Here is a 27,335-nt window from a genome sequence, read left to right as displayed (position 1 = left end):
ATTTGTTAAATATAAAAAATATTTTTTAAATTAGAAAAAATATTTTTTAAATTAAAAAAAATATAAAAACGTTGGACAATGCCAACAACACGCGGTGTTCCCAAGCGGTCCCCCATCTAAGTACTAACCGCGCCCGACGCTGCTTAATTTCGGTGATCGGACGAGAACCGATGTACTCAGCGTGGTATGGTCGTTGGCAAAGAAGCATAGTTTATTTTGCTTCATATGCCTAACAGTGAATGCTATATTAAGACAACGTCTTTTGAGTGTTGAACATACACACGAACGAATAAGGGATTGTATGCTTGTTTCGATTAAGGGAAATAAACAGTTTTCTTACAAGTATGAAATAAAAATATTTCAAAGATGAACCTTAAAATTATTTTTAAAACAACTTTAAAGCAAATATTAGATGCAAATAAATATGTTTTATACTTTATTTTTCAAAATAGAGAAAATAAATCTCATATTGTTATTTTTAAACCATAAAAGAAAAAATATTTTACAACGTTCAAAAATATGTTTAGCTGAAAATCAATACATTATATTCATTAGCTATTCAAAATAACGTTATTTTTTTTTTTTGTTTTTTTTTTTTTTTTTTTTTTGAATTAAAAAATAAAATAAAAGCTATTTAAAAGATATTTTTACAAAATAAATAAAAAATAATTTGTTAAATATAAAAAATATTTTTTAAATTAGAAAAAATATTTTTTAAATTAAAAAAAAATATATATAAAAAAGTTGGACAATGCCAACAACACGCGGTGTTCCCAAGCGGTTCCCCATCTAAGTACTAACCGCGCCCGACGCTGCTTAATTTCGGTGATCGGACGAGAACCGATGTACTCAGCGTGGTATGGTCGTTGGCAAAGAAGCATAGTTTATTTTGCTTTATATGCCTAACAGTGAATGCTATATTAAGACAACGTCTTTTGAGTGTTGAACATACACACGAACGAATAAGGGATTGTATGCTTGTTTCGATTAAGGGAAATAAACAGTTTTCTTACAAGTATGAAATAAAAATATTTCAAAGATGAACCTTAAAATTATTTTTAAAACAACTTTAAAGCAAATATTAGATGCAAATAAATATGTTTTATACTTTATTTTTCAAAATAGAGAAAATAAATCTTATATTGTTATTTTTAAACCATAAAAGAAAAAATATTTTGCAACGTTCAAAAATATGTTTAGCTGAAAATCAATACATTATATTCATTAGCTATTCAAAGTAACGTTTTTTTTTTGTTTTTTTTTTTTAATTAAAAAAATAAAATAAAAGCTATTTTTACAATATAAATAAAAAATAATTTGTTAAATATAAAAAATATTTTTTAAATTAGAAAAAATATTTTTTAAATTAAAAAAAAAAATATATAAAAAAGTTGGACAATGCCAACAACACGCGGTGTTCCCAAGCGGTCCTCCATCTAAGTACTAACCGCGCCCGACGCTGCTTAATTTCGGTGATCGGACGAGAACCGATGTACTCAGCGTGGTATGGTCGTTGGCAAAGAAGCATAGTTTATTTTGCTTCATATGCCTAAGAGTGAATGCTATATTAAGACAACGTCTTTTGAGTGTTGAACATACACACGAACGAATAAGGGATTGTATGCTTGTTTCGATTAAGGGAAATAAACAGTTTTCTTACAAGTATGAAATAAAAATATTTCAAAGATGAACCTTAAAATTATTTTTAAAACAACTTTAAAGCAAATATTAGATGCAAATAAATATGTTTTATACTTTATTTTTCAAAATAGAGAAAATAAATCTTATGTTGTTATTTTTAAACCATAAAAGAAAAAATATTTTGCAACGTTCAAAAATATGTTTAGCTGAAAATCAATACATTATATTCATTAGCTATTCAAAGTAACGTTTTTTTTTTTTTTTTTTTGTTTTTTGTTTTAATTAAAAAAATGAAATAAAAGCTATTTTTACAAAATAAATAAAAAATAATTTGTTAAATATAAAAAATATTTTTTAAATTAGAAAAAATATTTTTTAAATTAAAAAAAAAATATATATAAAAAAGTTGGACAATGCCAACAACACGCGGTGTTCCCAAGCGGTCCCCCATCTAAGTACTAACCGCGCCCGACGCTGCTTAATTTCGGTGATCGGACGAGAACCGATGTACTCAGCTTGGTATGGTCGTTGGCAAAGAAGCATAGTTTATTTTGCTTCATATGCCTAACAGTGAATGCTATATTAAGACAACGTCTTTTGAGTGTTGAACATACACACGAACGAATAAGGGATTGTATGCTTGTTTCGATTAAGGGAAATAAACAGTTTTCTTACAAGTATGAAATAAAAATATTTCAAAGATGAACCTTAAAATTATTTTTAAAACAACTTTAAAGCAAATATTAGATGCAAATAAATATGTTTTATACTTTATTTTTCAAAATAGAGAAAATAAATCTCATATTGTTATTTTTAAACCATAAAAAAAAAAAATATTTTACAACGTTCAAAAATATGTTTAGCTGAAAATCAATACATTATATTCATTAGTTATTCAAAGTAACGTTATTTTTTTTTTTTTGTTTTTTTTTTTTTTTTTTTTTTTTTTTTTTAATTAAAAAAATAAAATAAAAGCTATTTAAAAGATATTTTTACAAAATAAATAAAAAATAATTTGTTAAATATAAAAAATATTTTTTAAATTAGAAAAAATATTTTTTAAATTAAAAAAAATATATATAAAAAAGTTGAACAATGCCAACAACACGCGGTGTTCCCAAGCGGTCCCCCATCTAAGTACTAACCGCGCCCAACGCTGCTTAATTTCGGTGATCGGACGAGAACCGATGTACTCAGCGTGGTATGGTCGTTGGCAAAGAAGCATAGTTTATTTTGCTTCATATGCCTAACAGTGAATGCTATATTAAGACAACGTCTTTTGAGTGTTGAACATACACACGAACCAATAAGGGATTGTATGCTTGTTTCGATTAAGGGAAATAAACAGTTTTCTTACAAGTATGAAATAAAAATATTTCAAAGATGAACCTTAAAATTATTTTTAAAACAACTTTAAAGCAAATATTAGATGCAAATAAATATGTTTTATACTTTATTTTTCAAAATAGAGAAAATAAATCTTATATTGTTATTTTTAAACCATAAAAGAAAAAATATTTTGCAACGTTCAAAAATATGTTTAGCTGAAAATCAATACATAATATTCATTAGCTATTAAAAGTAACGTTTTTTTTTTTTTTTTTTTTTTTTGTTTTTTGTTTTTTGTTTTTTTATTAAAAAAATAAAATAAAGGCTATTTTTACAAAATAAATAAAAAATAATTTGTTAAATATAAAAAATATTTTTTAAATTAGAAAAAATATTTTTTATATTAAAAAAAAATATAAAAAAGTTGGACAATGCCAACAACACGCGGTGTTCCCAAGCGGTCCCCCATCTAAGTACTAACCGCGCCCGACGCTGCTTAATTTCGGTGATCGGACGAGAACCGATGTACTTAGCGTGGTATGGTCGTTGGCAAAGAAGCATAGTTTATTTTGCTTCATATGCCTAACAGTGAATGCTATATTAAGACAACGTCTTTTGAGTGTTGAACATACACACGAACGAATAAGGGATTGTATGCTTGTTTCGATTAAGGGAAATAAACAGTTTTCTTACAAGTATGAAATAAAAATATTTCAAAGATGAACCTTAAAATTATTTTTAAAACAACTTTAAAGCAAATATTAGATGCAAATAAATATGTTTTATACTTTATTTTTCAAAATAGAGAAAATAAATCTTATATTGTTATTTTTAAACCATAAAAGAAAAAATATTTTACAACGTTCAAAAATATGTTTAGCTGAAAATCAATACATTATATTCATTAGCTATTCAAAGTAACGTTATTCTTTTTTGTTTTTAGTTTTTTTTTTTTTTAATTAAAAAAATAAAATAAAATAAAAGCTATTTAAAAGATATTTTTACAAAATAAATAAAAAATAATTTGTTAAATATAAAAAATATTCTTTAAATTAGAAAAAATATTTTTTAAATTAAAAAAATATATAAAAAATTTGGACAATGCCAACAACACGCGGTGTTCCCAAGCGGTCCCCCTCTAAGTACTTTACGCAACCTTGTGTGCCCGTCGGCTCGCCATTTAGTGGTTTTGTAAAATTACCATGTCGGCCGATGGAGCAGTTAAGCTGAAGGGTAACACCGTCCCTCATATCTATAGTGCAGTTCAAAAGGTGTGTGTATCCACTAAGTTGGTGGCTGCCATGCAAAAGGTCGGTGCTGCGAAAACCGCTGAAGTAAATGCTGTGGATTTGGCGCTGGAATCAGATAAATTGTATGCAGTAGAAAAGTCCAGTGCTATGAAAATCGATTGTGTGTCTGCTATTCACGATAGAGACGATTTGGTTGATAACTCTGATAATGGCACAACCAGCGGTGGTTATCAGGTTGTGATATCCGATAGATACCGGAATCGTAAGAAGAAACGCAGCAACAGCAACAGTGATCCCAATTTTGAATCGGTAAAACTCAATGCTTTGATTCAACAATTACAAAAGGATTTGACAATAGCCCACGAGGAAAATCGATCTCTTATGGCAAAACTGGATTCAGTCATCAAAAGCCAAGAAGAGACTGTACAAAAACTTTCCTTGGCTCATGGAAGGGAGATGGCTTTTCATCGTACCATAGCCGATCTCCAAAGAAAATTGGACATTCAAATGGGCATTTCCCATAATAAAACCAAAGTTAATTCGTCGAATCAAAACATCATATTCGACAAGGCTGATGAAATGCCAACAAATTCAGAAGCCAATCTTCAAAAGAAGGATGATTGGGCTGCCGAGGTGGCCGAAGACCTCGGTATGGCGATGGATATTGTTCCAGAAAAGGCAAGTGTAGACGTTGCAGTTCCCAAAGATGCTGTCCCAAAAACAACAATTGTTCCCGAACATATTGGCCGTCCAAAGAAGACCAAGAATTCTACTTTATCAACAAGTGGAGCCGCTGAAGCAGCTGTTGGGGGTAAGGTGCCTCCTTTGAACACCAAACAGTCAACGGGCAAATCTATGCCGGCGTTTACCCTATATGATGTCACTGTCAAGCAAATTTCAGGGATCCTCAACCAAAGATACCGTTCAGGTGAGTTCTCTATATCGTTCTTACGTCCGTCTGTGCTGTCCCTTAAGGTTAGGGGCTTAAATATCTATGAGGAATTTAGGACCTTGTTAACTGAGCGAGGTTATAAATTTCACACACATACGCCGAGGTCGTTGTTGCCCTATATGTTAGTTATTGAAAACCTAACTGACGAATTTAGCAGTGATGAAGTTAAAGACTTCTTTCGCAATAAAGTCTTATTCCCAGTGGAGATTATAGGTTTGAACAGTATTTCCCCAAACAAATGGCTTCTTCGTGTAACAAAAAATTCCGATATTGCAAGTCTGTGCAAATTAAATCGAATTTTAGATTGCGATATCAAAATTAAAACAGATAAGGGTAGGGATTTCATTATTTGCTTTAATTGTCAAAGACCTGGTCATATTTCAAGCACAATGCCCCCAAGGTGCAATAAATGCTTGGAAGATCACCCATCTTATAAATGCCCCATTCCATCCAAGGGAAAAGAGGTTATAGTTGAAAACATTGATCATGTCTCAGGTAAGATATCTCAACAGCCTCCGCAGCCGGTCAGTTGTGTGAACTGCAAAGTTGTGGGACACACGGCTTCCTCCCGTACATGTCCTCGGCGTCTGGCTATACTAGCCAGAAAAGCCCAAAATCGTGCTGAGACTCAAGCTAAAGCTGTTGCCCGTTCGCAACGTTTAGCCTCCACGCAAGCTGAGATTTCCTTTGCTCAGGCTTTGAGAAGCAATCTCAAGCCATCTGTCCCTAATTCTAGGCCAACAAAAAATCCATCCATGCCTGCTCCTACAAATTCGCCGACAGTGACCAATCATAACAATATAGTCCACTTCTTTAGTACGGACTTTAACATAAAATGTGAAAAGGCCAAAACGTTTGGCCCAATTTTTAAAAAAATCCAGGCAAATGCCGGATTAGATGCTGCCATGTCTGCTTGGCTTTTGTTTATCGCTGGAGATGTTCAATTTTAAGGTCGCATTTATTAATGTCAATTCATTGATCTCCTTAACCAAGAGACATTATTTGAAAAATTTTATCAAGAATAGAGGTCCTGATATTCTATTAATTGCCGAGCATAAGTTAAGACCTAGTCATAACTTTAAAATTGATGGTTACACCTCCTTTATTCAATGCAGGGATAACAGTAGTGGTGGTGGCACTGCAATTTTAATTAATGATAATTTCCGCTGCATTCGTATTCCAATCTCTACAGGGGTAATTGAGTCTTGTGTAGTAAAAGTTTGGAACACGACTGGGTCTCAAATATTCTTTGCTGCTCTTTACTGTAAACCTTCGGCCGATTTTAGAGCTTCTGATCTTCAGCCTTTAATTAATCTCCAATCAGAAGGAGAGGTCTTCATTGGTGGGGATCTAAACGCAAAACACCCGTCATGGGGTGGAGCGGAAACTGACACCAGAGGCAGGGCCCTGGCTAATTTTCTCCTTGACTGTCCTAACTTTGAAATTTTTTCATCTGATATTCCCACTAGACCAAACCGTAGATCTGGTTCCTTCATTGATGTCTTTTTGAGAACTCCTGGTCTTCCCCTCGAGAACGACAACAGATTTGCCAAAGCATACGACTACGAATCTGATCACAGATCAATTGAAGTAGTCCTCATTTTGGGTGAGCTGGCATCTAGAGAAGTAAGGACCTTTCTCAACTTTCGAGCGTAAGAGAATTTGCAGAACCTTGAGAAGATCAAATGATCCATCTCGTTTTGCTTCTCTGCGGTCGGATATCAATAATTTAGATAGAATTATTGAAGACTCAATTCGTATTTTTGAGCGCGAGAGATATCAATCCTTCTTGGAGGGTATCAGAGTTGATAACCGAACCTTTTCCCAAGTGAAGGCGGCCGCTGGTCTTAAGTCTAGGGATCCGATAAATGAGCTGAAGGACGTAAATGGTGAACCGATTTATGATGATACTGTAAAGGCTGAAACTTTGGCCGAACATATGCAGGAAGTATTGCGTCCCTTGGATGGTCCGTCCGATCATTCATTCGTAAGCTCAATAAATCGAGCGATAGAGGGAATGAACGACCGTTCTCCCTTGGAAAATTTTAGCACAACTTTCCCTGCGGACGGTTCATCATCTGACGGATCCACTAGATGGGAAGAGGCCGGATTCATCCGTCATAGTGTCATTGGAAGCGCTATTGCATGTAGATCTTCTAAAAAATCTAGCGGACTTGATAAAATTCCAGACATTGCTTTAAAGAGGGCTGGCAGTCTCATCTTCGGATTCTTAGCAGTTCTTTTTAACCATTGCTTAAACCTAGGTTATTTCCCTTCGGCCTGGAAAAAGGCCATGGTAGTTCCTGTTCTAAAAAAAGGCGCCCCACCTGATCAGTGTGGAAGTTATCGCTCCATATCCATGCTATCCGCTTTTGGCAAGTTACTTGAGTACTTTATACTAAAGCGTTTAAGAATTTTGGTTGAAGATAAAAGAATCCTCAAAGACTGCCAATTTGGTTTCAGAGCAGCTCACTCCACTTCTCATGCCCTCGCAGTTTTCTCATCGTTTGTGGTGAAAGGATTTGACAGAAAATGCGGTTCAATTGCCGTGACTTTAGATTTTGCTAAAGCCTTTGACTCAGTTTGGCATGCGGGCATTTTGTATAAATTGAAACAATTCGGAATTGACAACCAAACCTGCAGACTAGTGGCAAGCTACCTTAAGGGTAGAAGCTTCAAATTCAAAGTTGGTGATTCTCTCTCTAGTGAGCACCCAGTCCTAGCTGGTGTCCCACAAGGCTCGCTACTGGGCCCCATGCTTTACAATATTTTCATCAGCGACATTCCAGAACCTCCTGTAGGGGGATTGCATTTGTTATATGCGGACGATGTCGTAGTGGCTATGTCGGGACCAAGAGCCAGCACGGTAGCAGCTCGCCTCAACTCTCACCTAGAGATCCTCCAGGGGTACTTTATCAAGTGGGGGCTGAGACTAAATGTTGACAAATGCACTGCTATTGTCTTCAGAGGAAAATCTAAAGTTGTTTTTCCTAATTTCAGAGCCTTTCATCCGGTTCTTAAAATCGGGGGAGATACTATAAAATTGGCAGACAAAATACGATACTTACGTGTCATATTTTGTGAACGGATGGAATTTGTTAGGCATATAGATTTCATTTTGGACAGGGCCAAAAAGGTGTACTTTTCCTACCAAAGTGTTTTGTCACACAACGGCGGCCTAAGTAAAAAAATAAAACTCCTTCTTTACAAGCAGGTAATCAGGCCCATTATCTCCTACGCCTTTCCCGTGTGGTTTGTAATCTCATCAAGCCAGATGGAGAGGCTTAGGAGGTGGGAAAGGTCTATCCTGACTTACTGTCTGGGTATGGGGCATGTTGTAAGATCAGATGGTTCTTTCAGAAGACGTTCATGTAGGGCAATTTACGACGCGGCTGATGTGGAAAGAATTGACCTCTTCCTCATGAAAGGAGCATTAAGATTTCTTGAGACAGCACAGACTGTTGACAATGAACTTCTAAGAGGATCCCTGAATTTTCACATTGATGCAGATACTCTAGCGATTCGCAAACACCTTCCGCCAGTAGCACTCTTAAAACTTAATGAGCAGAACCTCCTTTATAATAATGATAACAATTTAGTGTTTTATCATAGACGGTTTAATACATTAAACGTAACTGACACCGTATACATTACGACGCAGTAAAAATCTGTACATATGTAAATAGTAGCTTTTAGTTTCCCTTCCTTTTGTATATATATTTTATTTTTATTTTTAGATTTAAGATTATAGTTTTAAGATTAGTTTCTAAGTGAATAAGCCTTTTTGTATTGAATTTTTGGGCTGTAATTGATTGAACTTAAAAAAAAAAAATTCTGATGTAGATAACTAGCAATAAGTTTGCAGTTTTAACTTTATGATTAAAGAAGGTGGCGTTACGTCGCATGTTAAGTTTATAAGCAATTTAGCAGTAAGCCATACTGTCTAGTCTTTAAGAATTTCTTCAATAAAAAATGGCTATAGTCAAAAACGAAAAACGAAAACGAGTGTTGAACATACACACGAACGAATAAGGGATTGTATGCTTGTTTCGATTAAGGGAAATAAACAGTTTTGTTACAAGTATGAAATAAAAATATTTCAAAGATGAACCTTAAAATTATTTTTAAAACAGCTTTAAAGCAAATATTAGATGCAAATAAATATGTTTTATACTTTATTTTTCAAAATAGAGAAAATAAATCTTATATTGTTATTTTTAAACCATAAAAGAAAAAATATTTTACAACTTTCAAAAATATGTTTAGCTGAAAATCAATACATTATATTCATTAGCTATTCAAAGTAACGTTATTTTTTTTTTTTTTTTTTTGAATTAAAAAAATAAAATAAAAGCTATTTAAAATTTATTTTTACAAAATAAATAAAAAATAATTTGTTAAATATAAAAAATATTTTTTAAATTAGAAAAAATATTTTTTAAATTAAAAAAAAATATAAAAAATGTTGGACAATGCCAACAACACGCGGTGTTCCCAAGCGGTCCCCCATCTAAGTACTAACCGCGCCCGACGCTGCTTAATTTCGGTGATCGGACGAGAACCGATGTACTCAGCGTGGTATGGTCGTTGGCAAAGAAGCATAGTTTATTTTGCTTCATATGCCTAACAGTGAATGCTATATTAAGACAACGTCTTTTGAGTGTTGAACATACACACGAACGAATAAGGGATTGTATGCTTGTTTCGATTAAGGGAAATAAACAGTTTTCTTACAAGTATGAAATAAAAATATTTCAAAGATGAACCTTAAAATTATTTTTAAAACAACTTTAAAGCAAATATTAGATGCAAATAAATATGTTTTATACTTTATTTTTCAAAATAGAGAAAATAAATCTTATATTGTTATTTTTAAACCATAAAAGAAAAAATATTTTACAACGTTCAAAAATATGTTTAGCTGAAAATCAATACATTATATTCATTAGCTATTCAAAGTAACGTTATTTTTTTTTTTTTTTTTTTTTTTTTTTTTTTTTTTTTTTTGAATTAAAAAAATAAAATAAAAGCTATATAAAAGATATTTTTACAAAATAAATAAAAAATAATTTGTTAAATATAAAAAATATTTTTTAAATTAGAAAAAATATTTTTTAAATTAAAAAAAAATATATATAAAAATGTTGGACAATGCCAACAACACGCGGTGTTCCCAAGCGGTCCCCCATCTAAGTACTAACCGCGCCCGACGCTGCTTAATTTCGGTGATCGGACGAGAACCGATGTACTCAGCGTGGTATGGTCGTTGGCAAAGAAGCATAGTTTATTTTGCTTCATATGCCTAACAGTGAATGCTATATTAAGACAACGTCTTTTGAGTGTTGAACATACACACGAACGAATAAGGGATTGTATGCTTGTTTCGATTAAGGGAAATAAACAGTTTTCTTACAAGTATGAAATAAAAATATTTCAAAGATGAACCTTAAAATTATTTTTAAAACAACTTTAAAGCAAATATTAGATGCAAATAAATATGTTTTTTACTTTATTTTTCAAAATAGAGAAAATAAATCTTATATTGTTATTTTTAAACCATAAAAGAAAAAATATTTTACAACGTTCAAAAATATGTTTAGCTGAAAATCAATACATTATATTCATTAGCTATTCAAAGTAACGTTTTTTTTTTTTTTTGTTTTTTGTTTTTTTTTTTTAATTAAAAAAATAAAATGAAAGCTATTTAAAAGATATTTTTACAAAATAAATAAAAAATAATTCGTTAAATATAAAAAATATTTTTTCTAATTTAAAAAATATTTTATATTAAAAAAATATATAAAAAAATTGGACAATGCCAACAACACGCGGTGTTTCCAAGCGGTCCTCCATCTAAGTACTAACCGCGCCCGACGCTGCTTAATTTCGGTGATCGGACGAGAACCGATGTACTCAGCGTGGTATGGTCGTTGGCAAAGAAGCATAGTTTATTTTGCTTCATATGCCTAACAGTGAATGCTATATTAAGACAACGTCTTTTGAGTGTTGAACATACACACGAACGAATAAGGGATTGTATGCTTGTTTCGATTAAGGGAAATAAAGAGTTTTCTTACAAGTATGAAATAAAAATATTTCAAAGATGAACCTTAAAATTATTTTTAAAACAACTTTAAAGCAAATATTAGATGCAAATAAATATGTTTTATACTTTATTTTTCAAAATAGAGAAAATAAATATTATATTGTTATTTTTAAACCATAAAAGAAAAAATATTTTACAACGTTCAAAAATATGTTTAGCTGAAAATCAATACATTATATTCATTAGCTATTCAAAGTAACGTAATTTTTTTTTGTTTTTTGTTTTTTAATTAAAAGAATAAAATAAAAGCTATTTAAAAGATATTTTTACAAAATAAATAAAAAATAATTTGTTAAATATAAAAAATATTTTTTAAATTAGAAAAAATATTTTTTAAATTAAAAAAATATATAAAAAAGTTGGACAATGCCAACAACACGCGGTGTTCCCAAGCGGTCCCCCATCTAAGTACTAACCGCGCCCGACGCTGCTTAATTTCGGTGATCGGACGAGAACCGATGTACTCAGCGTGGTATGGTCGTTGGCAAAGAAGCATAGTTTATTTTGCTTCATATGCCTAACAGTGAATGCTATATTAAGACAACGTCTTTTGAGTGTTGAACATACACACGAAAGAATAAGGGATTGTATGCTTGTTTCGATTAAGGGAAATAAACAGTTTTCTTACAAGTATGAAATAAAAATATTTCAAAGATGAACCTTAAAATTATTTTTAAAACAACTTTAAAGCAAATATTAGATGCAAATAAATATGTTTTATACTTTATTTTTCAAAATAGAGAAAATAAATCTTATATTGTTATTTTTAAACCATAAAAGAAAAAATATTTTACAACTTTCAAAAATATGTTTAGCTGAAAATCAATACATTATATTCATTAGCTATTCAAAGTAACGTAATTTTTTTTGTTTTTTGTTTTTTTTTTTAATTAAAAAATAAAATAAAAGCTATTTAAAAGATATTTTTACAAAATAAATAAAAAATAATTTGTTAAATATAAAAAATATTTTTTAAATTAAAAAAATATATAAAAAAGTTGGACAATGCCAACAACACGCGGTGTTCCCAAGCGGTCCCCCATCTAAGTACTAACCGCGCCCGACGCTGCTTAATTTCGGTGATCGGACGAGAACCGATGTACTCAGCGTGGTATGGTCGTTGGCAAAGAAGCATAGTCTATTTTGCTTCATATGCCTAACAGTGAATGCTATATTAAGACAACGTCTTTTGAGTGTTGAACATACACACGAACGAATAAGGGATTGTATGCTTGTTTCGATTAAGGGAAATAAACAGTTTTCTTACAAGTATGAAATAAAAATATTTCAAAGATGAACCTTAAAATTATTTTTAAAACAACTTTAAAGCAAATATTAGATGCAAATAAATATGTTTTATACTTTATTTTTCAAAATAGAGAAAATAAATCTTATATTGTTATTTTTAAACCATAAAAGAAAAAATATTTTACAACGTTCAAAAATATGTTTGGCTGAAAATCAATACATTATATTCATTAGCTATTCAAAGTAACGTAATTTTTTTTGTTTTTTGTTTTTTTTTTTTTTTAATTAAAAAAATAAAATAAAAGCTATTTAAAAGATATTTTTACAAAATAAATAAAAAATAATTTGTTAAATATAAAAAATATTTTTTAAATTAGAAAAAATATTTTTTAAATTAAAAAAATATATAAAAAAGTTGGACAATGCCAACAACACGCGGTGTTCCCAAGCGTCCCCCATCTAAGTACTAACCGCGCCCGACGCTGCTTAATTTCGGTGATCGGACGAGAACCGATGTACTCAGCGTGGTATGGTCGTTGGCAAAGAAGCATAGTTTATTTTGCTTCATATGCCTAACAGTGAATGCTATATTAAGACAACGTCTTTTGAGTGTTGAACATGGTTCCTCATTCTGTGTTGTGGTGTTGTGCAGTGCGGTTCTCTATCGGAATAAAATAAATTGTGAAATAGTGATTTTGACTGTGATTTGGCTTTGCTAAAAATTAAAAATAAAGCATACTCTTTGGCGTTAAATAAAAACAGACAACATCATACTCCTGTCGTCACTGCGCAAGCTTGTCTGCCCGTCGGCACGCCATCTAGTGGTTTTGTGAAATTACCATGTCGGCCGATGGAGCAATTAAACTAAACGATAACACTCTCCCTCCTATCGATAGTGCAGTTGCGAAGGTGTTTGCATCCACTAAAGTAACAGAAGCTATGGAAAAGGTCGATGCTATGAAAGTTTTAGTGGATGAAAGTGTGCTAGAATCTGCTAAACAGGGTGTCTCAAAATCAGCCTGTTCTGTTAAAATGGATTGTGCTTTAGCTATTCAAGATAGAAATGATTTGGTTGAAAACTCGGATAATGGGACAACCAGTGGTGGATATCATGTTGTAATTTCTGATAGATACCGGAAACGGAAAAAGAAACGTTCCAATAGTAACAGCAACAGTGATCCGAATTTTGAAACTGTGAAATTAAATGCACTGGTTCAACAACTACAAAAAGACCTTGCTAAAGCTAACGAGGAAAATCGTGCGTTAATGGCAAAATTAGATGCTGTTATAAAAAATCAAGAGGAAGCTTCGCAAAAACTCTCCCTAGCGCATGGCAGGGAAATGGCATTCCACAGAAAAATTGCTGATCTCCAAAGAAAGTTGGATTTCCAAATGGGTGTTTACAGTAACAAACCCCCGGAAATTTTAATGGAACAAAATTCCTTATTGGATAATACTGATAAGCTACCAGAAGAGATAGAAGCCAATCGTCACCATAAGGATGATTGGGCTGCCGAGGTAGCCGAAAACCTTGGTATGGCGTGTGACATCGCACCAATTGCGATTGAGGAAAATTATATTGATGTGTCCGGAGGTGCCGTTCCTAAACCAAAGTCAACTACAGTAGATTCTTCTGCAGCCAAGAAGAATGTCGCTGGAAGTGCTGCCGTTGCTGATAAGATGTCACGCAATAAACCTGCTGTTAATGCAGCCGCTGGCAAAAAGAATTCGTCAGGAACTAAAGAAGGTGCAAAAATGCCAGCTTTTACCATTTATGATGTCAATGTTAAGGAGATTTCTGCTATCCTCAACCAAAATTTTAAAACAGGTGAGTTTTCCATAACATTTGTAAGACCATCTCTTTTATCTGTTAAGGTTAAAGGCCTCTCGGTTTATGAACAAGTTAGGCGAATCTTAACCGAACGAGGGTATAAGTTCCATACCCATACGCCCAAGCCTCTGTTACGCTACAAGCTACTGATTGACAATCTTCTAAGGGAATATTCCAAAGAAGAAGTTATTAAGTTTTTAGAAACCAAAGTCTCATTCCCAGTTCAGGTAGTAGGTTTAATTAATATAACCGAAAAGAAATGGCTACTTCGTGTTTCCAGACAATCTGACATCCACGGATTGTATGGTCTTCGTTGCATCTTTGATTGCAACATTAAAATTTCTAAGGATAAAGGTGAGAAGTATGTCATGTGCTTCAATTGTCAGAAGCCAGGTCACGGTTCCAGTAATTGCACTTTACCGCCCGTGTGTGTAAAATGCAGTGGAAACCATCGATCGAGAGAATGTACAATTCCCCCTAAGGATAAGGAAGTTTTAATTGATACCGTAGACCCTGATACTGGGGACATAGTTAAAAAACCAGCTACTCCATGCAAATGCGCCAACTGTGGAATGGAAGGGCACCCCGCTTCTTCGCGAGATTGTCCACGACGCTTAGCCATTCTAGCTAGGAAAGCCAGGTCTAAGTCTGAAAATCAATCAAAGGCTGAAGCTAGATCGCAAAGAATTGCTAACATTCGTGAGAACGTTTCATTTGCTGCCGTTTTAGGCAATTCTAAAAAGACAGCCGCTAGTGTGTCTGCACAACCAAATTTGTCGAATCCATCTAAGCAGAACTCAAACAATATTATTCAGTTCTTTGGTTCTGATTTTAGCAAGAAATGCGAGAAGGCTAAAAATTTTGGTCCTGTTTTCAATAAAATAAAGGCTAAAGCTGGAGTTGACGCTGCCATGTCTGCATGGCTCTTAGTTATTGCAGGAGAAGTTGATTTTTAGAGTAATTTTTCTAAATATAAATTCCCTGATTTCACTCAAAAAGAGACATTACTTAAAGAATTTCGTAAATGAAATAAAACCTGACATTGTTCTTTTGGCAGAACATAAACTCAATCGGACACATCATTTTAAATTAGACGGCTTTAACTGTTTGGTGGGGGGACTGCAGTTTTAGTTAAAGATAGTTATCGCTGCGATCGCATTCACATTTCTACTGGTAGTGTTGAGTCCTGTATAGTCAAGGTTGGGCGAAGTGATGGTTCATCCATATTTTTTGCCTCTCTTTATTGCCGGCCTCAGTCTATCTTCGAGGTGTCCGATCTGCAACCACTGTTCGATCTACATACCCAAGGTGAAGTTCTAATTGGCGGGGACCTAAATGCGAAGCATAATTCCTGGGGCGGTGCTGAAATAAATTCTAGAGGCAGAGCCCTGGCCACTTATCTGATTGACTGTCCTAATTTTGACATTTTCTCTGCTGATATCCCAACCAGACCCAGTACATATGGTGGTTCTTATATCGACATTTTCATGCGAACTCCTGGTCTTCCCGTGGCTGGTGGCCGAAGACATGCGTCTGTTCATGATTTTGAGTCAGACCATATGGCTATTGAGGTCTCTTTGAATAGTACTAATTTCGAACATAAAGAGAATAAAACGGTGTATCTATATAATCGTATGGATATACCTCTATTCCGGCGAAATTTGAGCCAAGGACTTTCTGCTACCACGTTACCAATAGATAGAAATGTATCTGTCGAGGATATTGATGCCACTGTTAATGATCTGGAAACTGTCTTCCGAAGTGCCCTTGAAGCTTCAGTTCCCAAGATTAAACCTCGTAACAAATCTATTGGTGACCTACCGCCCAGAATTTTGACCTTTATTAGGGAAAGGCGTAGACTCTCTAGGACATTAAGGAGATGTATGGATCCCAACAGATTTGGAGTTCTTCGGGCTGATATTAGAAATCTAGACCATATTATTGAGGATTCGATTCGTATTTTCGAACAAGAACGTTACTGTAACTTTCTCGAGGGAAATACTGTTAACAATAGAACATTTGGGCAAGTCAAAGCTGCAGCTGGTCTGGCTGTCAGAGAGCCCGTTGCTGACCTGGTTGATTCGTCTGGTGTTCGAATTGTCAATGATGACCTCAAAGCAGAAGCTATAGCCGATCAAGTTGAGGGAGTTTTAAGACCTTTGGATGGACCTATGGACCATCCATTCCGCACCTCAGTTAATCTAGCTGCTTTCATTTTCTGCGGATGGCTCTTCGATTGACGATGTCAATAAATGGGCAGATTCTGGTTTTTTGAAAGCTGATAACATTGGCAATGCGATTGCTCTCAGGAGGAGTAAGAAATCCAGTGGATTAGATAGAATCCCTGACATAGCTTTGAAGAAGGCAGGACATGTAATTTTTGGTTTTTTGTCCATTCTGTTTAATCACTGTTTGAATCTGGGTTACTTCCCAAAGGCATGGAAGGAGGCCATGCTGGTCCCGATTCTTAAAAGAGACTCTCCTCCTGAGTTCTGTGGCAGTTACCGTCCAATTTCTATCCTCTCCGCTTTCGGCAAATTATATGAGTCATTCATACTAAATAGAATTAAAACAATTGTAAAGGATAAACGAATTTTGAAAGACAACCAATTTGGCTTTCGTTGGGGACATTCAACTTCCCATGCCTTGACTGTTTTCTCTACTTTCGTAGTTAGGGGTTTTGCCAAAAGGTATGGTACTATTGCGGTAAGTCTAGACATCTCTAAAGCTTTCGATTCAGTGTGGCATAATGGTCTACTGTATAAAATGAATCAGTTTGGTTTCGATACTCAGACCTGCAGATTAGTAGCAAGCTTCCTCGTGGAGAGACACTTTAAAGTTAAGGTTGGAAAAAAGCTCTCAAGTCGAAGACCTGTAAGACCATGCTATACAATATATTTGTTAGTGATCTGCCAGAGCCTCCCCGAGGTGGCTTGGTACTGTCTTATGCTGATGACGTCATTCTGGCAATGTCTGGCCCAAGAGCTAACACATTGGGTGCTCGCCTTAATATCTATCTCAAAGAAATTCATGACTTCTTTACATTGTGGGGACTTAAACTTAATGTCGATAAGTGCGCAGCCATTGTTTTTAAAGGTAAATCTAAAGTTGTGTACCCGAATTTCAGATCCTATACACCGGTACTGAAAATCGGAGATGAAATAATTAATGTCACTGACAAAATTAGGTACCTTGGGGTCATTTTCTGTGAAAAACTTGAATTTATCAGACACCTTGATTTTATTCTTAATAGAGCCAAAAAAATCTACTTTGGGTATCAAAATATCCTAAAGCATAGCGGAGGTTTGTCTAATAGGGTAAAATTGCTATTATATAAACAAATAATTAGACCAGTCGTATCATATGCATTCCCGGTATGGTTCACAATTTCATCCGCCCAAATGGAGCGACTTAGGCGTTGGGAGCGGTCCATACTCAACTACTGCCTAGGTTTGAGACCAACCATCAGAATGGATGGAACATTCAAAAATCCGTCTTGTAGGGTAACTTATGACCAAGCAGGCATAGACAGAATTGACCGATTCCTCATGAGAGGGGCCTTAAACTTTATCGAGACGGGTAATCACATGGAAAACTCGCTTGTTCTGGAGTCCCTCGAATGTACCTTAAACTCCAATGACATTCGCACTCACAGACACTTGCCCCCTGCTGTGTTGCCCAAATTAAACGACGAGGGCCTCCTATATAATAATGATAATAAACTTCTTTTCTACCATAGAAGATATAACCAAATGAATGTTTCTGACACTGTATATATCACTAGTCAATAAGCTAATTTGTATATATTTGTAAATAGTAGTTTTAAGCAGTTAAGTTTTTGTTCTAGTTTTAAGTTTATTAAACATTTATTAGCCCGTTTTTTTAATTGAATTATTTTTGGGGCTTTTCAATTTGATTTCATGAATAATTTCATCTAATTTTTAGAAGATTGCTGCTGGTTAATCCACGGCTAAACTTATGGTAATATATTTAAGTAGATGGCGCTTGTCATATGTTTAATTATAAAATTAGTTTTAACAGTAAGCCATTCTGTTTAGTTTTTTTAAGAAATTTTTATCAATAAATATGGCCTTGAAGCAAAAAGCAAAAAAAAGAGTGTTGAACATACACACGAACGAATAAGGGATTGTATGCTTGTTTCGATTAAGGGAAATAAACAGTTTTCTTACAAGTATGAAATAAAAATATTTCAAAGATGAACCTTAAAATTATTTTTAAAACAGCTTTAAAGCAAATATTAGATGCAAATAAATATGTTCTATACTTTATTTTTCAAAATAGAGAAAATAAATCTTATATTGTTATTTTTCAACCATAAAAGAAAAAATATTTTACAACGTTCAAAAATATGTTTAGCTGAAAATCAATACATTATATTCATTAGCTATTCAAAGTAACGTAATTTTTTTTTTTGTTTTTTTTTTAATTAAAAAAATAAAATAAAAGCTATTTAAAAGATATTTTTACAAAATAAATAAAAAATAATTTGTTAAATATAAAAAATATTTTTTAAATTAGAAAAAATATTTTTTAAATTAAAAAAATATATAAAAAAGTTGGACAATGCCAACAACACGCGGTGTTCCCAAGCGGTCCCCCATCTAAGTAATAACCGCGCCCGACGCTGCTTAATTTCGGTGATCGGACGAGAACCGATGTACTTAGCGTGGTATGGTCGTTGGCAAAGAAGCATAGTTTATTTTGCTTCATATGCCTAACAGTGAATGCTATATTAAGACAACGTCTTTTGAGTGTTGAACATACACACGAACGAATAAGGGATTGTATGCTTGTTTCGATTAAGGGAAATAAACAGTTTTCTTACAAGTATGAAATAAAAATATTTCAAAGATGAACCTTAAAATTATTTTTAAAACAACTTTAAAGCAAATATTAGATGCAAATAAATATGTTTTATACTTTATTTTTCAAAATAGAGAAAATAAATCTTATATTGTTATTTTTCAACCATAAAAGAAAAAATATTTTACAACGTTCAAAATATGTTTAGCTGAAAATCAATACATTATATTCATTAGCTATTCAAAGTAACGTAATTTTTTTTTTGTTTTTTGTTTTTTTTTTAATTAAAAAAATAAAATAAAAGCTATTTAAAAGATATTTTTACAAAATAAATAAAAAATAATTTGTTAAATATAAAAAATATTTTTTAAATTAGAAAAAATATTTTTTAAATTAAAAAAATATATAAAAAAGTTGGACAATGCCAACAACACGCGGTGTTCCCAAGCGGTCCCCCTATCTAAGTACTAACCGCGCCCGACGCTGCTTAATTTCGGTGATCGGACGAGAACCGATGTACTCAGCGTGGTATGGTCGTTGGCAAAGAAGCATAGTTTATTTTGCTTCATATGCCTAACAGTGAATGCTATATTAAGACAACGTCTTTTGAGTGTTGAACATACACACGAACGAATAAGGGATTGTATGCTTGTTTCGATTAAGGGAAATAAACAGTTTTCTTACAAGTATGAAATAAAAATATTTCAAAGATGAACCTTAAAATTATTTTTAAAACAACTTTAAAGCAAATATTAGATGCAAATAAATATGTTTTATACTTTATTTTTCAAAATAGAGAAAATAAATCTTATATTGTTATTTTTAAACCATAAAAGAAAAATATTTTACAACGTTCAAAAATATGTTTAGCTGAAAATCAATACATTATATTCATTAGCTATTCAAAGTAACGTAATTTTTTTTTGTTTTTTGTTTTTTTTTTAATTAAAAAAATAAAATAAAAGCTATTTAAAAGATATTTTTACAAAATAAATAAAAAATAATTTGTTAAATATAAAAAATATTTTTTAAATTAGAAAAAATATTTTTTAAATTAAAAAAATATATAAAAAAGTTGGACAATGCCAACAACACGCGGTGTTCCCAAGCGGTCCCCCCATCTAAGTACTAACCGCGCCCGACGCTGCTTAATTTCGGTGATCGGACGAGAACCGATGTACTCAGCGTGGTATGGTCGTTGGCAAAGAAGCATAGTTTATTTTGCTTCATATGCCTAACAGTGAATGCTATATTAAGACAACGTCTTTTGAGTGTTGAACATACACACGAACGAATAAGGGATTGTATGCTTGTTTCGATTAAGGGAAATAAACAGTTTTCTTACAAGTATGAAATAAAAATATTTCAAAGATGAACCTTAAAATTATTTTTAAAACAACTTTAAAGCAAATATTAGATGCAAATAAATATGTTTTATACTTTATTTTTCAAAATAGAGAAAATAAATCTTATATTGTTATTTTTAAACCATAAAAGAAAAAATATTTTACAACGTTCAAAAATATGTTTAGCTGAAAATCAATACATTATATTCATTAGCTATTCAAAGTAACGTAATTTTTTTTGTTTTTTTTAATTAAAAAAATAAAATAAAAGCTATTTAAAAGATATTTTTACAAAATAAATAAAAAATAATTTGTTAAATATAAAAAATATTTTTTAAATTAGAAAAAATATTTTTTAAATTAAAAAAAAATATAAAAAAGTTGGACAATGCCAACAACACGCGGTGTTCCCAAGCGGTCCCCCATCTAAGTACTAACCGCGCCCGACGCTGCTTAATTTCGGTGATCGGACGAGAACCGATGTACTCAGCGTGGTATGGTCGTTGGCAAAGAAGCATAGTTTATTTTGCTTCATATGCCTAACAGTGAATGCTATATTAAGACAACGTCTTTTGAGTGTTGAACATACACACGAACGAATAAGGGATTGTATGCTTGTTTCGATTAAGGGAAATAAACAGTTTTCTTACAAGTATGAAATAAAAATATTTCAAAGATGAACCTTAAAATTATTTTTAAAACAACTTTAAAGCAAATATTAGATGCAAATAAATATGTTTTATACTTTATTTTTCAAAATAGAGAAAATAAATCTTATATTGTTATTTTTAAACCATAAAAGAAAAAATATTTTACAACGTTCAAAAATATGTTTAGCTGAAAATCAATACATTATATTCATTAGCTATTCAAAGTAACGTAATTTTTTTTTTTTTGTTTTTTTTTTTAATTAAAAAAATAAAATAAAAGCTATTTAAAAGATATTTTTACAAAATAAATAAAAAATAATTTGTTAAATATAAAAAAAATTTTTTAAATTAGAAAAAATATTTTTTAAATTAAAAAAAATATATAAAAAAGTTGGACAATGCCAACAACACGCGGTGTTCCCAAGCGGTCCCCCATCTAAGTACTAACCGCGCCCGACGCTGCTTAATTTCGGTGATCGGACGAGAACCGATGTACTCAGCGTGGTATGGTCGTTGGCAAAGAAGCATAGTTTATTTTGCTTCATATGCCTAACAGTGAATGCTATATTAAGACAACGTCTTTTGAGTGTTGAACATACACACGAACGAATAAGGGATTGTATGCTTGTTTCGATTAAGGGAAATAAACAGTTTTCTTACAAGTATGAAATAAAATATTTCAAAGATGAACCTTAAAATTATTTTTAAAACAACTTTAAAGCAAATATTAGATGCAAATAAATATGTTTTATACTTTATTTTTCAAAATAGAGAAAATAAATCTTATATTGTTATTTTTAAACCATAAAAGAAAAAATATTTTACAACGTTCAAAAATATGTTTAGCTGAAAATCAATACATTATATTCATTAGCTATTCAAAGTAACGTAATTTTTTTTTTGTTTTTTGTTTTTTTTTTTTTAATTAAAAAAATAAAATAAAAGCTATTTAAAAGATATTTTTACAAAATAAATAAAAAATAATTTGTTAAATATAAAAAATATTTTTTAAATTAGAAAAAATATTTTTAAATTAAAAAAATATATAAAAAAGTTGGACAATGCCAACAACACGCGGTGTTCCCAAGCGGTCCCCCATCTAAGTACTAACCGCGCCCGACGCTGCTTAATTTCGGTGATCGGACGAGAACCGATGTACTCAGCGTGGTATGGTCGTTGGCAAAGAAGCATAGTTTATTTTGCTTCATATGCCTAACAGTGAATGCTATATTAAGACAACGTCTTTTGAGTGTTGAACATACACACGAACGAATAAGGGATTGTATGCTTGTTTCGATTAAGGGAAATAAACAGTTTTCTTACAAGTATGAAATAAAAATATTTCAAAGATGAACCTTAAAATTATTTTTAAAACAACTTTAAAGCAAATATTAGATGCAAATAAATATGTTTTATACTTTATTTTTCAAAATAGAGAAAATAAATCTTATATTGTTATTTTTCAACCATAAAAGAAAAAATATTTTACAACGTTCAAAAATATGTTTAGCTGAAAATCAATACATTATATTCATTAGCTATTCAAAGTAACGTAATTTTTTTTGTTTTTGTTTTTTTTTTTTTAATTAAAAAAATAAAATAAAAGCTATTTAAAAGATATTTTTACAAAATAAATAAAAAATAATTTGTTAAATATAAAAAATATTTTTTAAATTAGAAAAAATATTTTTTAAATTAAAAAAATATATAAAAAAGTTGGACAATGCCAACAACACGCGGTGTTCCCAAGCGGTCCCCCATCTAAGTACTAACCGCGCCCGACGCTGCTTAATTTCGGTGATCGGACGAGAACCGATGTACTCAGCGTGGTATGGTCGTTGGCAAAGAAGCATAGTTTATTTTGCTTCATATGCCTAACAGTGAATGCTATATTAAGACAACGTCTTTTGAGTGTTGAACATACACACGAACGAATAAGGGATTGTATGCTTGTTTCGATTAAGGGAAATAAACAGTTTTCTTACAAGTATGAAATAAAAATATTTCAAAATGAACCTTAAAATTATTTTTAAAACAACTTTAAAGCAAATATTAGATGCAAATAAATATGTTTTATACTTTATTTTTCAAAATAGAGAAAATAAATCTTATATTGTTATTTTTAAACCATAAAAGAAAAAATATTTTACAACGTTCAAAAATATGTTTAGCTGAAAATCAATACATTATATTCATTAGCTATTCAAAGTAACGTAATTTTTTTTGTTTTTTGTTTTTTTTTTTTTTTAATTAAAAAAATAAAATAAAAGCTGTTTAAAAGATATTTTTACAAAATAAATAAAAAATAATTTGTTAAATATAAAAAATATTTTTTAAATTAGAAAAAATATTTTTAAATTAAAAAAATATATAAAAAAGTTGGACAATGCCAACAACACGCGGTGTTCCCAAGCGGTCCCCCATCTAAGTACTAACCGCGCCCGACGCTGCTTAATTTCGGTGATCGGACGAGAACCGATGTACTCAGCGTGGTATGGTCGTTGGCAAAGAAGCATAGTTTATTTTGCTTCATATGCCTAACAGTGAATGCTATATTAAGACAACGTCTTTTGAGTGTTGAACATACACACGAACGAATAAGGGATTGTATGCTTGTTTCGATTAAGGGAAATAAACAGTTTTCTTACAAGTATGAAATAAAAATATTTCAAAGATGAACCTTAAAATTATTTTTAAAACAACTTTAAAGCAAATATTAGATGCAAATAAATATGTTTTATACTTTATTTTTCAAAATAGAGAAAATAAATCTTATATTGTTATTTTTAAACCATAAAAGAAACAATATTTTACAACGTTCAAAAATATGTTTAGCTGAAAATCAATACATTATATTCATTAGCTATTCAAAGTAACGTAATTTTTTTTTTGTTTTTTGTTTTTTTTTTAATTAAAAAAATAAAATAAAAGCTATTTAAAAGATATTTTTACAAAATAAATAAAAATAATTTGTTAAATATAAAAAATATTTTTTAAATTAGAAAAAATATTTTTTAAATTAAAAAAAATATATAAAAAAGTTGGACAATGCCAACAACACGCGGTGTTCCCAAGCGGTCCTCCATCTAAGTACTAACCGCGCCCGACGCTGCTTAATTTCGGTGATCGGACGAGAACCGATGTACTCAGCGTAGTTTATTTTGCTTCATATGCCTAACAGTGAATGCTATATTAAGACAACGTCTTTTGAGTGTTGAACATACACACGAACGAATAAGGGATTGTATGCTTGTTTCGATTAAGGGAAATAAACAGTTTTCTTACAAGTATGAAATAAAAATATTTCAAAGATGAACCTTAAAATTATTTTTAAAACAACTTTAAAGCAAATATTAGATGCAAATAAATATGTTTTATACTTTATTTTTCAAAATAGAGAAAATAAATCTTATATTGTTATTTTTAAACCATAAAAGAAACAATATTTTACAACGTTCAAAAATATGTTTAGCTGAAAATCAATACATTATATTCATTAGCTATTCAAAGTAACGTAATTTTTTTTTTGTTTTTTGTTTTTTTTTTTTTAATTAAAAAAATAAAATAAAAGCTATTTAAAAGATATTTTTACAAAATAAATAAAAAATAATTTGTTAAATATAAAAAATATTTTTTAAATTAGAAAAAATATTTTTTAAATTAAAAAAAAAATATAAAAAAGTTGGACAATGCCAACAACACGCGGTGTTCCCAAGCGGTCCTCCATCTAAGTACTAACCGCGCCCGACGCTGCTTAATTTCGGTGATCGGACGAGAACCGATGTACTCAGCGTGGTATGGTCGTTGGCAAAGAAGCATAGTTTGTTTTGCTTCATATGCCTAACAGTGAATGCTATATTAAGATAACGTCTTTTGAGTGTTGAACATACACACGAACGAATAAGGGATTGTATGCTTGTTTCGATTAAGGGAAATAAACAGTTTTCTTACAAGTATGAAATAAAAATATTTCAAAGATGAACCTTAAAATTATTTTTAAAACAACTTTAAAGCAAATATTAGATGCAAATAAATATGTTTTATACTTTATTTTTCAAAATAGAGAAAATAAATCTTATATTGTTATTTTTAAACCATAAAAGAAAAAATATTTTACAACGTTCAAAAATATGTTTAGCTGAAAATCAATACATTATATTCATTAGCTATTCAAAGTAACGTAATTTTTTTTTTGTTTTTTTTTTAATTAAAAAAGTAAAATAAAAGCTATTTAAAAGATATTTTTACAAAATAAATAAAAAATAATTTGTTAAATATAAAAAATATTTTTTAAATTAAAAAAAATATTTTTTAAATTAAAAAAATATATAAAAAAGTTGGACAATGCCAACAACACGCGGTGTTCCCAAGCGGTCCCCCATATAAGTACTAACCGCGCCCGACGCTGCTTAATTTCGGTGATCGGACGAGAACCGATGTACTCAGCGTGGTATGGTCGTTGGCAAAGAAGCATAGTTTATTTTGCTTCATATGCCTAACAGTGAATGCTATATTAAGACAACGTCTTTTGAGTGTTGAACATACACACGAACGAATAAGGGATTGTATGCTTGTTTCGATTAAGGGAAATAAACAGTTTTCTTACAAGTATGAAATAAAAATATTTCAAAGATGAACCTTAAAATTATTTTTAAAACAACTTTAAAGCAAATATTAGATGCAAATAAATATGTTTTATACTTTAGTTTTCAAAATAGAGAAAATAAATCTTATATTGTTATTTTTAAACCATAAAAGAAACAATATTTTACAACGTTCAAAAATATGTTTAGCTGAAAATCAATACATTATATTCATTAGCTATTCAAAGTAACGTAATTTTTTTTGTTTTTTATTTTTTTTTTTTTCAATTAAAAAAATAAAATAAAAGCTATTTAAAAGATATTTTTACAAAATAAATAAAAAATAATTTGTTATATATAAAAAATATTTTTTAAATTAGAAAAAATATTTTTTAAATTAAAAAAATATATAAAAAGTTGGACAATGCCAACAACACGCGGTGTTCCCAAGCGGTCCCCCATCTAAGTACTAACCGCGCCCGACGCTGCTTAATTTCGGTGATCGGACGAGAACCGATGTACTCAGCGTGGTATGGTCGTTGGCAAAGAAGCATAGTTTATTTTGCTTCATATGCCTAACAGTGAATGCTATATTAAGACAACGTCTTTTGAGTGTTGAACATACACACGAACGAATAAGGGATTGTATGCTTGTTTCGATTAAGGGAAATAAACAGTTTTCTTACAAGTATGAAATAAAAATATTTCAAAGATGAACCTTAAAATTATTTTTAAAACAACTTTAAAGCAAATATTAGATGCAAATAAATATGTTTTATACTTTATTTTTCAAAATAGAGAAAATAAATCTTATATTGTTATTTTTAAACCATAAAAGAAAAAATATTTTACAACGTTCAAAAATATGTTTAGCTGAAAATCAATACATTATATTCATTAGCTATTCAAAGTAACGTTATTTTTTTTTTGTTTTTTGTTTTTTTTTTTTTTAATTAAAAAAATAAAATAAAAGCTATTTAAAAGATATTTTTACAAAATAAATAAAAAATAATTTGTTAAATATAAAAATTTTTTTTAAATTAGAAAAAATATTTTTTAAATTAAAAAAATATATAAAAAAGTTGGACAATGCCAACAACACGCGGTGTTCCCAAGCGGTCCCCCATCTAAGTACTAACCGCGCCCGACGCTGCTTAATTTCGGTGATCGGACGAGAACCGATGTACTCAGCGTGGTATGGTCGTTGGCAAAGAAGCATAGTTTATTTTGCTTCATATGCCTAACAGTGAATGCTATATTAAGACAACGTCTTTTGAGTGTTGAACATACACACGAACGAATAAGGGATTGTATGCTTGTTTCGATTAAGGGAAATAAACAGTTTTCTTACAAGTATGAAATAAAAATATTTCAAAGATGAACCTTAAAATTATTTTTAAAACAACTTTAAAGCAAATATTAGATGCAAATAAATATGTTTTATACTTTATTTTTCAAAATAGAGAAAATAAATCTTATATTGTTATTTTTAAACCATAAAAGAAACAATATTTTACAACGTTCAAAAATATGTTTAGCTGAAAATCAATACATTATATTCATTAGCTATTCAAA

At 31.0% G+C, this 27,335-nt stretch overlaps 19 non-coding genes and 5 pseudogenes across 19 annotated transcripts; all 24 read right to left on the bottom strand.

Annotated features, from left to right (window-relative positions):
• Positions 1-79: 79 nt before the first annotated feature.
• On the bottom strand, positions 80-198 carry LOC131805147 (5S ribosomal RNA). Its single transcript, XR_009343543.1, has one exon. It is a non-coding gene; the product is annotated as a 5S ribosomal RNA (ribosomal RNA).
• Positions 199-752: 554 nt separating this feature from the next.
• LOC131805153 (5S ribosomal RNA) lies at positions 753-871 on the bottom strand. Its single transcript, XR_009343549.1, has one exon. It is a non-coding gene; the product is annotated as a 5S ribosomal RNA (ribosomal RNA).
• A 528-nt stretch (positions 872-1,399) lies between these two features.
• On the bottom strand, positions 1,400-1,518 carry LOC131805174 (5S ribosomal RNA). Its single transcript, XR_009343570.1, has one exon. It is a non-coding gene; the product is annotated as a 5S ribosomal RNA (ribosomal RNA).
• Positions 1,519-2,055: 537 nt separating this feature from the next.
• Positions 2,056-2,174, bottom strand: LOC131805191 (5S ribosomal RNA). Its single transcript, XR_009343587.1, has one exon. It is a non-coding gene; the product is annotated as a 5S ribosomal RNA (ribosomal RNA).
• A 563-nt stretch (positions 2,175-2,737) lies between these two features.
• On the bottom strand, positions 2,738-2,856 carry LOC131805238 (5S ribosomal RNA). Its single transcript, XR_009343593.1, has one exon. It is a non-coding gene; the product is annotated as a 5S ribosomal RNA (ribosomal RNA).
• A 546-nt stretch (positions 2,857-3,402) lies between these two features.
• Positions 3,403-3,521, bottom strand: LOC131805190 (5S ribosomal RNA). Its single transcript, XR_009343586.1, has one exon. It is a non-coding gene; the product is annotated as a 5S ribosomal RNA (ribosomal RNA).
• Positions 3,522-9,645: 6,124 nt separating this feature from the next.
• On the bottom strand, positions 9,646-9,764 carry LOC131805146 (5S ribosomal RNA). The gene has a single exon (XR_009343542.1). It is a non-coding gene; the product is annotated as a 5S ribosomal RNA (ribosomal RNA).
• Positions 9,765-10,324: 560 nt separating this feature from the next.
• On the bottom strand, positions 10,325-10,443 carry LOC131805145 (5S ribosomal RNA). Its single transcript, XR_009343541.1, has one exon. It is a non-coding gene; the product is annotated as a 5S ribosomal RNA (ribosomal RNA).
• Positions 10,444-10,988: 545 nt separating this feature from the next.
• Positions 10,989-11,107, bottom strand: LOC131805211 (5S ribosomal RNA; annotated as a pseudogene).
• A 538-nt stretch (positions 11,108-11,645) lies between these two features.
• Positions 11,646-11,764, bottom strand: LOC131805143 (5S ribosomal RNA). The gene has a single exon (XR_009343539.1). It is a non-coding gene; the product is annotated as a 5S ribosomal RNA (ribosomal RNA).
• Positions 11,765-12,284: 520 nt separating this feature from the next.
• LOC131805142 (5S ribosomal RNA) lies at positions 12,285-12,403 on the bottom strand. The gene has a single exon (XR_009343538.1). It is a non-coding gene; the product is annotated as a 5S ribosomal RNA (ribosomal RNA).
• A 546-nt stretch (positions 12,404-12,949) lies between these two features.
• LOC131805219 (5S ribosomal RNA) lies at positions 12,950-13,067 on the bottom strand (annotated as a pseudogene).
• A 5,875-nt stretch (positions 13,068-18,942) lies between these two features.
• Positions 18,943-19,061, bottom strand: LOC131805217 (5S ribosomal RNA; annotated as a pseudogene).
• Positions 19,062-19,603: 542 nt separating this feature from the next.
• On the bottom strand, positions 19,604-19,723 carry LOC131805215 (5S ribosomal RNA; annotated as a pseudogene).
• Positions 19,724-20,264: 541 nt separating this feature from the next.
• Positions 20,265-20,384, bottom strand: LOC131805207 (5S ribosomal RNA; annotated as a pseudogene).
• Positions 20,385-20,916: 532 nt separating this feature from the next.
• On the bottom strand, positions 20,917-21,035 carry LOC131805141 (5S ribosomal RNA). Its single transcript, XR_009343537.1, has one exon. It is a non-coding gene; the product is annotated as a 5S ribosomal RNA (ribosomal RNA).
• Positions 21,036-21,576: 541 nt separating this feature from the next.
• LOC131805140 (5S ribosomal RNA) lies at positions 21,577-21,695 on the bottom strand. Its single transcript, XR_009343536.1, has one exon. It is a non-coding gene; the product is annotated as a 5S ribosomal RNA (ribosomal RNA).
• Positions 21,696-22,239: 544 nt separating this feature from the next.
• On the bottom strand, positions 22,240-22,358 carry LOC131805139 (5S ribosomal RNA). Its single transcript, XR_009343535.1, has one exon. It is a non-coding gene; the product is annotated as a 5S ribosomal RNA (ribosomal RNA).
• Positions 22,359-22,901: 543 nt separating this feature from the next.
• Positions 22,902-23,020, bottom strand: LOC131805138 (5S ribosomal RNA). The gene has a single exon (XR_009343534.1). It is a non-coding gene; the product is annotated as a 5S ribosomal RNA (ribosomal RNA).
• Positions 23,021-23,564: 544 nt separating this feature from the next.
• On the bottom strand, positions 23,565-23,683 carry LOC131805137 (5S ribosomal RNA). Its single transcript, XR_009343533.1, has one exon. It is a non-coding gene; the product is annotated as a 5S ribosomal RNA (ribosomal RNA).
• Positions 23,684-24,867: 1,184 nt separating this feature from the next.
• On the bottom strand, positions 24,868-24,986 carry LOC131805173 (5S ribosomal RNA). Its single transcript, XR_009343569.1, has one exon. It is a non-coding gene; the product is annotated as a 5S ribosomal RNA (ribosomal RNA).
• Positions 24,987-25,522: 536 nt separating this feature from the next.
• LOC131805163 (5S ribosomal RNA) lies at positions 25,523-25,641 on the bottom strand. The gene has a single exon (XR_009343559.1). It is a non-coding gene; the product is annotated as a 5S ribosomal RNA (ribosomal RNA).
• Positions 25,642-26,185: 544 nt separating this feature from the next.
• LOC131805136 (5S ribosomal RNA) lies at positions 26,186-26,304 on the bottom strand. Its single transcript, XR_009343532.1, has one exon. It is a non-coding gene; the product is annotated as a 5S ribosomal RNA (ribosomal RNA).
• A 546-nt stretch (positions 26,305-26,850) lies between these two features.
• LOC131805135 (5S ribosomal RNA) lies at positions 26,851-26,969 on the bottom strand. Its single transcript, XR_009343531.1, has one exon. It is a non-coding gene; the product is annotated as a 5S ribosomal RNA (ribosomal RNA).
• Positions 26,970-27,335: the final 366 nt, after the last annotated feature.

Source organism: Musca domestica, unplaced genomic scaffold (genome assembly GCF_030504385.1).
Source record: "Musca domestica strain aabys unplaced genomic scaffold, Musca_domestica.polishedcontigs.V.1.1 5, whole genome shotgun sequence".
NCBI classification, from domain to species: domain Eukaryota; kingdom Metazoa; phylum Arthropoda; class Insecta; order Diptera; family Muscidae; genus Musca; species Musca domestica.
Note: the sequence above shows the minus strand (reverse complement) of the source record. Positions and strands in the feature narration are given on the sequence as shown.